Below are 12,591 nucleotides of genomic sequence, written 5' to 3' on the forward strand. Positions count from 1 at the left end.
TTCTCCAAGGTGACAGAGGTACCCAACTCGCCCAACAGATTCTAGGAAATTATTAACAGTATACTCATGCACTTTTGAATGTATGAAAATCTGCAACCGTGCGTGCCTGTATACGCGTGAGCTGTAGAACACTTAAAGCACTCTGGTCGACTAAAACTGTGACGGGGACTCGAACTAGTTCGACTCCCGGTCCGGCCAACAGTTTTAATTTGCCATGAAATTTCACGTCAAAGCTCACTCCGCCGCAGAGTGACAATTAATTCTGTAGCACCCTTGCTTGCCATGTGAGGAGGTTCTTTAGTGCCTGTCCAAACGGAATGATGAAGATTAACTGTGCAGAATATGAAATACACCTTACGTAGACGCAATACGTGGTACGTTGATAGCCTCCATAAGGTTTCCTCTGTCAACTATTACATACTTGTGTGACTACAGAACATAGAAATAATGCTGCTCACACCTAGTGCGTCTATAATGCAACTCCTGGCCATAAGATCTTTGTATGTCTTTAAATACAATGTATTCAAAGCACCTCTTAAAAGTCGCTATCACTCTTAACGATTTACGGGGCCTTGGACTCAAGAAATCAGAAACGCCCTACAGGACAATTCTCTTCTAAAGGATTCACACTTCAGAAGGACAAATTTCGTGAGGAGACTAATTTCAAGCTAAAAACCAGAACCGATGAAAGCGATCATGGACAGAGGAAGGAGCGCCCGACAATTGAAGGAAGCTCTTTAAAAATGCGTAAGTACCACACTAAGAATCGAAAGGTCTTTGGCCTATATTCCCACTTAGTTCTAGAATTTTATACTGAGAACGCATCTTTCACTTATGTCAGTGTTTGTTAATGTGAAAAATGGAAAGCTGCATGTGCTTAGGCGTCCAGGTTACACTGTAAGTCCGCTTATGGGTTAGTGGGTAGGTCAGTCGTAGGTTAGGGGAAGGCAAGGGTAGAGCATCGCTGTGTTCTGTCCAGCCTTTGGGTTTACCTAATTTGCATAGTGTACAGAAACAGCAGAAATGCACTGAGACGTCAAGAGGTATATAAAAATTCCAATTCTACAGGAAGCAGGTGCTGACAAGTGTGATTATTACCGAAATATCAGTTTACTAAGGCGTGGTTGTAATATACTAATACAAATTCCTTACAGAAGAATGGGAAACTAGAAGAAACTGACATCAAGGAAGATGTTTCGGAGAAATGAAGGAACACACGAGGCAATACTGATCCTATTACTTATATTAAAAAATGTGTTAAAGGTAGGCAAACCTACGTTTATAGCATTTGTAAATCACAAAAAAGCTTTCGACACCGCTAGCTGGAATACAGTCTCTGAAATTATGAAGGTAGTACGGGTAAAATACAGGGAGAGTTATAGAACAGCAGTTATAAGTGTCGCGAAACGTGAAGAGGAATCAGTGGTTGAGAAAGTGAGACAGGTTATTCAATCTGGACACTGAGCCGGTGGTAAAGGAAAGATGGACATCAACAAAACCAAAACAAGGTTAATGGAATGTAGACGAATTAAATCAGGTGATGGTGAGGAAAATAGATAAGGAGACGCGATACTTAGAGTAGTAAATAAGCACTGACATCTGGACAGCAAATTACTGCCGACTGCCGAAGTAGAGGGGATATAAAACGTATCCTGGCAATAGCAAATCTTAAGAAGAGAAATTTGTTAACACTGAATATAGATTTAACTGTCAAGCCGACCGCGGTGGCCACGCAGATCTAGGCGCTGCAGTCCGGAACCGTGCGACTGCTACGGTCGCAGGTTCGAATCCTGCCTCGGGCATGGATGTGTGTGATGTCCTTAGGTTAGTTAGGTTTAAGTAGTTCTAAGTTCTAGAGGACTGATGATCTCAGATGTTAAGTCCCATAGTGCTCAGAGCCATTTGAACCATTTTTTGTCCATGACTATTTTCTTGAAGTATTTTTATGGACTGTAGCCATGTGATGATGGTGTCGAGGTCCCATACTCCGAGGAGCGTAGGGGACGATGCGGGAGACCAGCACCACCTACTAGGATAGGTCCTAGCGGAGGTGGTTTACCATTAACTTTTTCCGACAGTAACGGGGATGAATGATGATGATGAAGACGACACAACAACACCCAGTCATCTCGAGGCAGGGAAATTCCCTGACCCCGCCGGGAATCGAACCCGGAACCCCGTGTACGGGAAGCGAGAACGCTACAGTAAGACCACGAGCTGTAGCCATATATGGAAGTGAAACATGGCCCATGAAAGTTTAGACAAGAAGAGAATGGAAGCTTTTGGAACGTGGTGCTACATAAAAATGCTGAAGTTTGCGTGGGTAGATCACGAAACTAGTAAGGAGATATTGAATAGCATTAGGGAACAAAAATTTGTGGCGCAACCTGACTAGAAGAAGGGATCCGTTAGTAGGACACATTCTGAGACATCAAAGGATCAGCAGTCTAGTATTGCAGGGAAGCATGGGAGGGGGGGAGGGGGCGGTAAAAATCGTAGAGGCGGACCACCCGATGAATGCATTAAGCTGACTCAGAAGGACGTAAGTTCCAGCAGTTATTCGGAGATGGGACGTAAGGTCCAGTAGTTATTCAGAGATCAAGAGTCTTGCACCGGATACAGCCGGTCTTCGGACTGAAGATCACCACCAACAACAACAACTTTAACTTTTTGAAAACTGTAGGTGAAATTACTTTTATTTCACATTATAGAATAGATTCCTTTTTCTTTCTAATAAAAGCTGGCATAAATAAACATCCGGGTAAAGTCAAATAGTCTCTTAGGCATAGACAAACACTTGGTTCTGATTCTTTGGTCAGAAATAGAGGTTTACGAATTTGTGCAGTATTGCCAAGATTTGGGGCAATGCAGTTGTAAAGTATAAAATATATACGTCTTGAACAATAACAGAATAGTCTCTTTTACAACGCTGTGTAACAGGCAGAAATGACATCGGTGATCACGATGGTAATATTGGTAGTATTAGTGTTCAGCTGAAATCAAAGATCGGCGAACTTTTGTTAAAGACGACGGTGAGAAGAGCTGTTTTGTAACTAAGTGTTATCAATGCAGAACATATGAAAATTAACTTATCTACAGATTTTCCCATTAATGCCAGTTAACGTATAATGGTATACGTTACATCATATACTGTTTTGTGCATAATTTGTTATAAATATTTTTTTTTTGGTCGTCAGTGTACTGACTTGTTTGATGCGGCCCGCCACGAATTCCTTTCCTGTGCTAACCTCTTCATCTCAGAGTAGCACTTGCAACCTACGTCCTCAATTATTTGCTTAGCATATTCCAATGTCTGTCTTCCTCTACAGTTTTTGCCCTCTACAGCTCCCTCTAGTACCATGGAAGTCATTCCCTCGTGTCTTAGCAGATGTCCTATCATCCTGTCCCTTCTCCTTATCAGTGTTTTCCACATATTCTTTTCCTCTCCGATTCTGCGTAGAACCTCCTCATTCCTTACCTTATCAGTCCACCTAATTTTCAACATAGTCTATAGCACCACATCTCAAATGCTTCGATTCTCTTCTGTTCCGGTTTTCCCACAGTCCATGTTTCACTACCATACGATGCTGTGCTCTAGACGTACATCCTCTGAAATTTCTTCCTCAAATTAAGGCCGGTATTTGATATTAGTAGACTTCTCTTGGCCAGAAATGCCTTTTTTGCCATAGCGAGTCTGCTTTTGATGTCCTCCTTGCTCCGTCTGTCATTGGTTATTTTACTGCCTAGGTAGCAGAATTCCTTAACTTCATTGACTTCGTGACCATCAATCCTGATGTTAAGTTTCTCGCTGTTCTCATTTCTACTGTTTTACTGTTTCGAAATCCGTTGAACACTTCTTCTCGTTATTCAAAAGCCGCTTTATAACTGTTGTTCAGTGAGTAAATAAATGACACACGCAGGTGTGAAAAAATTGAAGACGAAAGTTACTTTTACACGATGTATCATTTCCAAGTGATGCTGCTCAATGAAACTTAGATCATACACAGATAGAATTGCTACAATACAACACAGAAGGTAGGGGAAAGAAACGGCACTTTCATTAAAAGGCAGTTACTACCTTGAAGACTCAAAGATTTTTGATGGTCCCCTGTAGATTAAAAAGGTCGAGATATGGGTCCTACGTTTTCCGTAAGCATCCCACAATCCCAGACACGCGCATGGGATTTATGACGGAAGAAAGGACGTTCGCTGAATATCCTCCCATTCCAAGCGCACCTCAATCAGCATTGTTCCATGCCATCGCTCATTACTATCTATAAAACTGAAGAAAGGGCTGACAGAACCCCTGAAAACACGCACATGGGGAGGGAGTATAGTGCCGAACTAACGTCGACCGGCGGCTATACACTGTTCGAGTATTTGGAGATCAGTACATCCATCAACATTATGCTACCCTCCAGCATAAAACCTGGACCACCAAAATGATCACGTTCGGCAATGTTTCAAGGTGCATTACGTATTCTGAACTCTCACCATATGACAGTACGTCCAGAATCAGTCCTGCATCTGCTCTCATCCAAGAAGAGCACGCGACCCGGCTTGTCGTTGTCCAGTCCCTACGCTCTTGGTACCACTGCAAACAGTGCGGCCGATGCGAGTACCGATAGTCGGGCAAAGCGACCACCTGTATGCAATGGAGAGTGTTATAGCGTGCCTTGTGGCCCTATTACTCGTAAAAGCGGTTGTAACTGCACGTGCTGTTTGACACGGTTCTCTTGTTGCCTGATGCACAATGTAACAGTCATGTGCTGCTGTAGTTGACCGTCGTCGACCAACTTCTCTTCTTCGGGCAGCAGTGCATGTTGTTCGGAACGCTTCCCATGCACGGGAACAATGCTGTGAGCAATACCTAACTACTGTGCTACAGTCGTCACACGTGTCCTTCGCCCAGCTTCTACACGATTCTTTCCCCTGTAAAGTCATACACATGTTGTTTCCGGTGCATGTTGTAATGTAGAACAACGCCCCGTAACTGCTCGCTTATGAACACAAACTGTCTTTTAGCGTTCCTTCAACCGTCTCGTTTTGCGAGGCCACCTCTATATGCCGCTGCAGTCGCGCTGATGTCTTGCCATTTGATGTACAGTTTTCTGAGCGCTTGTGAGATCTCTGGCAACATGCTTTAGCACTTTCATTTTCAACTTCTCAATATGCAGGGTATTTCAAAAAGAATATATGTACAGTATTTCACATGCATATACTTATTCAACTGTATGATACACAGCTACGAATCTTGGGACATATATTTATATTTACGTAGATTAGCGGTGGTCAGTATGTCCTCCATCAGCGACAGTAACAATACCACATCGACAGTCGAATTCCTCCCATACTCGGTTAAGCATGTCTATCGTCACTGATGTTATGGTAGTACAGGTCCGGTTCTTGAACTCTTCTATGCTCTGAAGTAGGAAGAAGTCAGAGGGTGTCAAATCCGGTGACCGTGGAGATCAGCAGAAAAGTGCTAAGTCGCCGGCTGTTTGATGCCCAGTCCGACGACTCGGTAGAATTTTATTGAGATATTTAAGTATTTGGCGACTCCAATGAGGTCTAGCTGAAAAATGCAGTTGTCCTCGCTCAGCCTCGGATACAGATAATTTTGTAGCGTAGCAAAATACGCTGACTGTTAACCGTGATTCCAAAAAAGAGTAATGGGCCGTAAACAGATGAGTAGGATATAGTACAAAACACATTGACTTTAGGTGAATCTCTTACATTTTCATTGTGTGCATGTGGGTTCTGTGGCCTTTTAATGTCGAACATTGCGTTTGTTTAGTTTCTCATTAAAATGGAAAGTCGCTTCAGCAGTGAACACGATATCTTGTGCAAAAAGTTATCACTGTCAATAACATTCCAAAGCTCCTCAAAAAATGCTACATGATTGCTTTTGTCGTCACGATGTAGAGATGTAATTGCACGGCTTGATAGCCAACCGACGTCTCAATTGTAACTCCCGACTGGCACGACAAGTTGATTTTGTAGGACTGCGCTGGAAAGTGGTTTGAATTCGTGCAACATTTTCGTCAGAAACATGAGGACGGCCGGGACTCTTTCCTTCACGTACTCGTCCTCTGTCTACAGACACTGGATACCATCTGCGCATGCGCCATCCATTCGGAGGATCAGCTTTGAACCTTCATTTGAAACGTCTTTGCATTGTAATCACGGGATTAGACGTCACGAAATCAAGAACACAGTACGCTTTCTGATGGGGAGTAGGCACTTTACATGTGACGGTAAACCAAGTAAACACAATACAATCGACATCTAGTGGCAATGACTATAGATTATATAATATTTTCGTTCCTCCAATAACCGAGCCGTGGCGCAGCGATCGATAGTTTTGACAATATAATACTTCGTAATACATACATTCTTTTTGAAACAAGCTGTTCATCTGTCTCCCCCTTAAGCTTTGTAGAGCAGTGTACGTCATGCTCCATACCATTGTTTGCTGTTGGAATGCTGTTCGACCAAGTAATTGCCATAAATGAAAATTATTGATGGGTCATTGTCTTCCCCTTTATTTCGGCGGGCAAGGTGGAAGGGAACGGAGTTCCGCCTTGCGTTTTTGACATATGTTCTTGCCTTGTCAGCTGTGAAGTGTACAAATGCTCTCTGTAGCTACCATCCCATTTTTTCTAAGGTACGTGACTTCGATAGTGGTCTCACGTAATGAGGAGGTTCTATTTTAAAAGCGCGCAGCAGAAAATTAAGATCACGTTTTGATATTTCCCTTCATACGTCTCAAATGTTAATTGGCGGGTATGTCTAATAAATCTCTGAACTATGCAATGTGTAGCGGTAACCCCGGAAAAAATGGGATCGGGTGATGTTACGTGGCTGTAATTAGTGCTTGCCACGTACTGCATACGATCCTATTCCACTGCGAAATAATTAATGGCGCTCGGATTTGAAAAGAGTACATTCTTTCTTAGTTGTTTGTTTGTGGGACGACTTCAGTTAATGGACACTCCTATCAAGTCCAGAAAAAGAGGACGGTCGAAATGACACAATTTAGCTTTGATGGCAGTAGCAGAGCGTAATGAATGAAGTTTTATTTACAACCACACTTGTCATCTAGGGTAGAGAGGCCAAATACTAATCGTCAACTTCATATATTTTGTCTCACGAAAGCAAACATAAATTACAACAGACCCTACCAAATGATGTATATTATTGTACCATCAGGGTCGACCTTCATCAACTTCATGAACAGTTATTGGTCACTAATATTCATCCTACAAGGTATCTAGAAGAGCTTGTCATTTATTGCAAATACTACAAATTTCTACGCAAGGAAAATTCGAAGTATTTTATGAAAATGGACTCTATAAGAACTCCACGTGGCCTTGAGACCTGAGTTCCTCGTGGTGTACACATCGTGACGTCATTGTCAACCGCGGATATTTCGACAGGAGCACAACGAGCCGTTTTCGAAGCAAAACTACAGCAAGTAAGCACTGCGCAGGGGAACATGAAACCTCGGTTTTCAGAGATACTCCAGAAACACTCATACATAATATAAATATCAAGCCGCCCAAAATCAAAGATGATCGACGTCTGAAGTTATCGATTATGAAATTAATTATCAACTGGCCAGGCAGCACTAAGTCTGTTTTCTGACAGAGGAGAAAGTTGGATTCCAACACCTTCTCCATGTATAAGATTATTAGCTAATTGTGTTCCAACAGCAGTAAGTCTGTCCTCTGTTTTTTGACAGGGGAGAGAACTGGATTCCAACGCCATCTCTATTTATAAGATTACTTGCTAATTTCATTTCAACGGCTTCTTTAATAACTGCATCTCAATGGCTGGAAGTGTATGCCAGAATTTCCGTGTTGTTATATTCCATAGAATAACCAGTGCCAAGACAATGTTCTGCAATGACAGACTTTCTCGGCTGTTGTAAGCGTTTGTGATGCTTGTGGTCCGCAGCTCGTGGTCGTGCGGTAGCGTTCTCGCTTCCCGCGCCCGGGTTCCCGGGTTCGATTCCCGGCGGGGTCAGGGATTTTCTCTGCCTCGTGATGACTGGGTGTTGTGTGATGTCCTTAGGTTAGTTAGGTTTAAGTAGTTCTAAGTTCTACGGGACTGATGACCATAGATGTTAAGTCCCATAGTGCTCAGAGCTATTTGAACCATTTGATGCTTATGCTCAGTACACCAGTCCTCCAGTCCTGATAGTCTGGACAATATATGAAATGTCACAGTTGCAAGGAATACGGAGACACCCAGTTTGAGCAAACCAAGATCGTCGTCTGAAGAACCTAAAAGGACTCTGACCTTAAATGGCGGTCGAAAATCACACTTCACATCATATTTCAGTAAAATATAACCAGTCCTATTCGAAATGATCCCTGCATAAGTCAAAAAGGCCTTGGGTCCTATCACTGTGTACAGTTGGTCCATAGCGTAATGCATGTCTAATCTCTTTCACTATAACCATTCGGAAGAAAGGTGACTTCGAGATGGGCTAACTCTGCTGACAGGTCCGAGATGCCATTGAGCCGCGTGTTGACAACTATCAACTAAGAGATACAAGACAGCCTGAGTAAGCTTCCTATAAAGGGCTTGTACCAACACATCAAGGAAGAGAAGACAGATATCCTTTTCCATCGCCATCATGAAAGAAATATTCACTGAGTTTAATTCAGCTGTTCTGAAATGTTTAAATTCTCACTGCCTTGGAGTCAAACAACTAAAGTATCAAAGGTCCCGAGTTCGAGTCTCGGCCTGGCATACAGTTTTAATCTGCCAGGAAGTTTCATATCAGCGTACACTCCGCTGCAGAGTGAAAATCTCATTCTGGAGCTAAAGTATCGTCTACATATCTGACAAAAAGGAGACTCAGCTTTCAAAACCGCAGAATACGAGGTACGTTCCTCAAATTCTTCCACAAACGAATTGATTGGCAAACATAGCTGACTACAGGCTTTCCATAGCAACTCCATCTGTCTACTCGTGGAACTGGTTACGGAATAAAAAGTAATTGGAGGTCAGAAAATGTCGAAATATGTTCGTTAATTCAGCTCCAAAGCTAATGTCAATCAACCGTAATGAAACAGATAGAGGAACACGAATGAAGAGAGAGACCACATCAACACTTAATAGAGTACCAGAATCATTCAAACACATTTCCTCCGATCAACACGAAAAATCCGCCGAGTTCTTGATGTGGTGCTCAATAGACTATCAAGGTGTTTTGTTACACGATAGCTCGGAGCACCAACGTTACTCACAATCGGACAAAGAGGATCTTTGATAAAATGTTAGTTGTCATAATGCTACATCAACTGTTTCGAAATATTAACATACAAAACCTTATGACAGAACCAAATAGAGTCGACATATTGCCATTTTAAATAAAACACCGATATTTTTAGTGACTTACATCATCCAGTAAATAATTGTACAGCGTCTGGTAGATTACAGTAATACGTTCCTCTCCAAACTCTAACAGACAGAACAGAAGAATAATAATTGCTGAAGTTTTTGTCTTTTGTTTTGGAAACAAAAGTTACACCTACCATATGTATATAAATTAATTCTTTGCTGCTACTCGGCATATTTGTTCCATACAGAATTTAAAAAAAATGATCTGTTATACTGCCCCATAAATAATGAGGCTGAGTGTCTAACTACAGTCTAATTATTTACTTCTATGGTTAGTTTACAATATTCATCAGTAAAACACATATATCAGTTCTCTTTTACAATTTTACACAATAATTAAATTTAAATTTATTTTAGTTTCAGTGAAAGCAGAATACGTCACAGCTGACGCCACGCAACTTTAGTATTTCAGCAGTCTCTGATATGCTTAGTAGCTCGCTGTATCCCTGTCTTTCCTCAGTATTGTGTGGAACGGTTTAATACTTTGTCACACGTGGTTAAATATTTGGCTTGTTACATGAACATCATCAATAGAAGAGGAAATCATACATTTTAACATAGAAATATCAAGGTAAATATATAACAACTGGTACAATAAAAACAATTCGTTTTTTTCACAAGCAAAGTCAATGTTGAAGAATGACATTTTCACTCTGCAGCGGAGTGTGTGCTGACATGAAGCTTCCTGGCAGATTAAAATTGTGAGACGGACCGAGACTCGAACTCGGTACAGTTCCGTTTCAGCCGCGCTAGCGAGTGGCCGCTGTTAACTGTTGCGCCGCACTTCCGTGTTTACATCGCTGTACTTGTGCTTCGCCGAGTGCTGCTCATCCGTTAATCTCCGTGTTCGTTCCTATTCCTTGTGATCTGATCGCTCCTTCTGGTATTGCTGCTGTTAATTGGAATTTCGGTTGTTTAACCGAAATTGCGTCGCTGGATTAACCATGGCTACAAACCTCAGGAAGAATACTCTGGTATTTGCTTTTGACAAGGAATCCCGTCCTGTTCAGCCGACATCCCTGGAAATAGATGACTGGATTACACAGGTAACTGGTCTCAAATCTGAAACAGTCCATATTTGGCAACAGGTTCAGGAAAAATTCTGCGTTTTTGTCAAGTTAATCAGTGCTGCGACTATTGATAAAGTGTTACGAAAGTGGGGCTATGAAGTAGATTTTGTACATAGAAATGGTTATAAAAGTAATATTTCCATCTATAGAGCGGATATTCATTACAAAACCGTTCGTGTCTTGAATCGTCCCATTGAAACTGAAAATGATAAGATTAAGGAAGTACTTTGAAACTACGGGGACGTTAAATCAATTGAAAAATGAAAGATGGTCGCCTCGCTTTAAACTGCAGTGTTTAAACGGGGTTCGCTGTATCGAGATGGACGTCAAGACAAATATTCCGTCTCACGTAACTGTTTGTGGGTATAAGGCCCAAATTGTCTGTACAGGTCAGGAAGCTACATGTCATATATGTAACGAAACCGGCCACTTCAGACAGGAATGTCCGCGGCGAACTGTTGTTCTTCAAAGTAATTTGATACAGCGACAGAAGCTTACCTTAAATGACCTGTTATCAAAGAACAGCCCGGATCAACTGGTTGAGGATGTTAACGCAGCGGGCCAAGCTAATGTCTCCCTTCTCGATAAAAGTCAATTTCCCCCGTTAACAACAAAGGGAAATCCTGTTACCATTGCTCGTGAAACTGAAATGCAATCGGAAAACGACCTCTGGAGACAACTGATAGTTGTTCAGAAGACGAGCTGTCTTGTCCCACTCCCTCATTTTGCAAGCAAAAACAGTGCGATGAGGAGGCAGAGGAACCGGAAGGCAAAATGCGAATTGAATCTGATGAACAGAAAGATAATACACATACGGTACAAGAAAATGAAGGGGGTGTAATCAGCATTAATTTGCAAGAAAGAACAGGTGCAGTAGCCGATTGCAAAGATCAGCAGCTATCTATTAATAAACAAATTCAAGGAGAGATTGCAAAACTGCAGTCTCCATTTGTTTCCCTCGATCAGGAAGTAAGTGAAATTAATAAAGAACGAGGAAGTGGTTGCCAAACTGAAATCATGGTCAACACCTCAGGGCAGGCGCCGGCAACCGAAAATGCGAAAGCGTCTGCTGCTGCTCCAGATAAGCCGCGAAGTAAAATACCGACGCAACCAAATGAGAATGTAGCTCGTAACCCAGGGAAGGGAAAATCCGGTAGGGGGGACCCAAGCCCAAAGAATTTTCGGTCCGAAACGGTCCTACACGAATTACTGGAGGAAAAATCAGAAAGTTCACCAGGAAATCAGTCTGCTTACGGTACAAGAGAAAACATCAGAAATAGAAAAAAAGGGACAGTAATTAATAAACTGATTGAAGTGTTATTCCATGTTCAGCCTTCCGAGAAAACTGTTACAGCTTAACTGAATCCTGAACTACAGAAAACTAAATTGGCTCATCAAAACAACTACATACTGACAGCACACTGACGCAATCTTATTATGTCACCACTATAAACATAAATAAAATTACGACCGGTTTGAAATTATCGGCCGTTAAGGAATTCTTGTATGAATCCGCGACTGATATTGCCCTGTTACAAGAAGTTCTAATTTCGGATTTACTAGTTCCCGGTTTTGTCAATTACATAGGTGTGCCTCCCGAAACAAGTGTTGGAACAGCTGTTCTGGTGTGAGAAGGGATTACAGTAAGCGAGGTGGAACGACTGGAATCAGGAAGGGGAATAGGAGTAAATCCCTATGATGTGACTATCATCAACTTGTACGCCCCTTCAGGAAGTTCTCACCGAGCTGACAGGGCACGTTTCTTCAAAGATGACCCGATATACTTGTTAAGGAAAACTCAAAGACAGTTATTACTTGGAGGTGATTTTAATTGTGTTTTAAATCGAAAAGATCAGTTACCTAAGTTTAATTTCTCGAGTGAACTAAAACAACTAGTTACTGGTTTAGAATTAAAGGATGTATGGGAAATGAAATACCCTCCATTTTTGAGTTCACTTATGTCAGGGCAACATCACGTAGCAGGATTGATAGATTAAATATTTCTAAAAATCGTGAAACTTCCGTGACGAAAGTTGAAACCATTTCTACGTACTTTTCAGACCATTCAAGTGTCTTAGCTTGCATAAATCTAACAAGACAGCCAGTT

This window comes from Schistocerca americana, chromosome 8 (assembly GCF_021461395.2).
Source record: "Schistocerca americana isolate TAMUIC-IGC-003095 chromosome 8, iqSchAmer2.1, whole genome shotgun sequence".
In the NCBI taxonomy this organism is placed as follows: domain Eukaryota; kingdom Metazoa; phylum Arthropoda; class Insecta; order Orthoptera; family Acrididae; genus Schistocerca; species Schistocerca americana.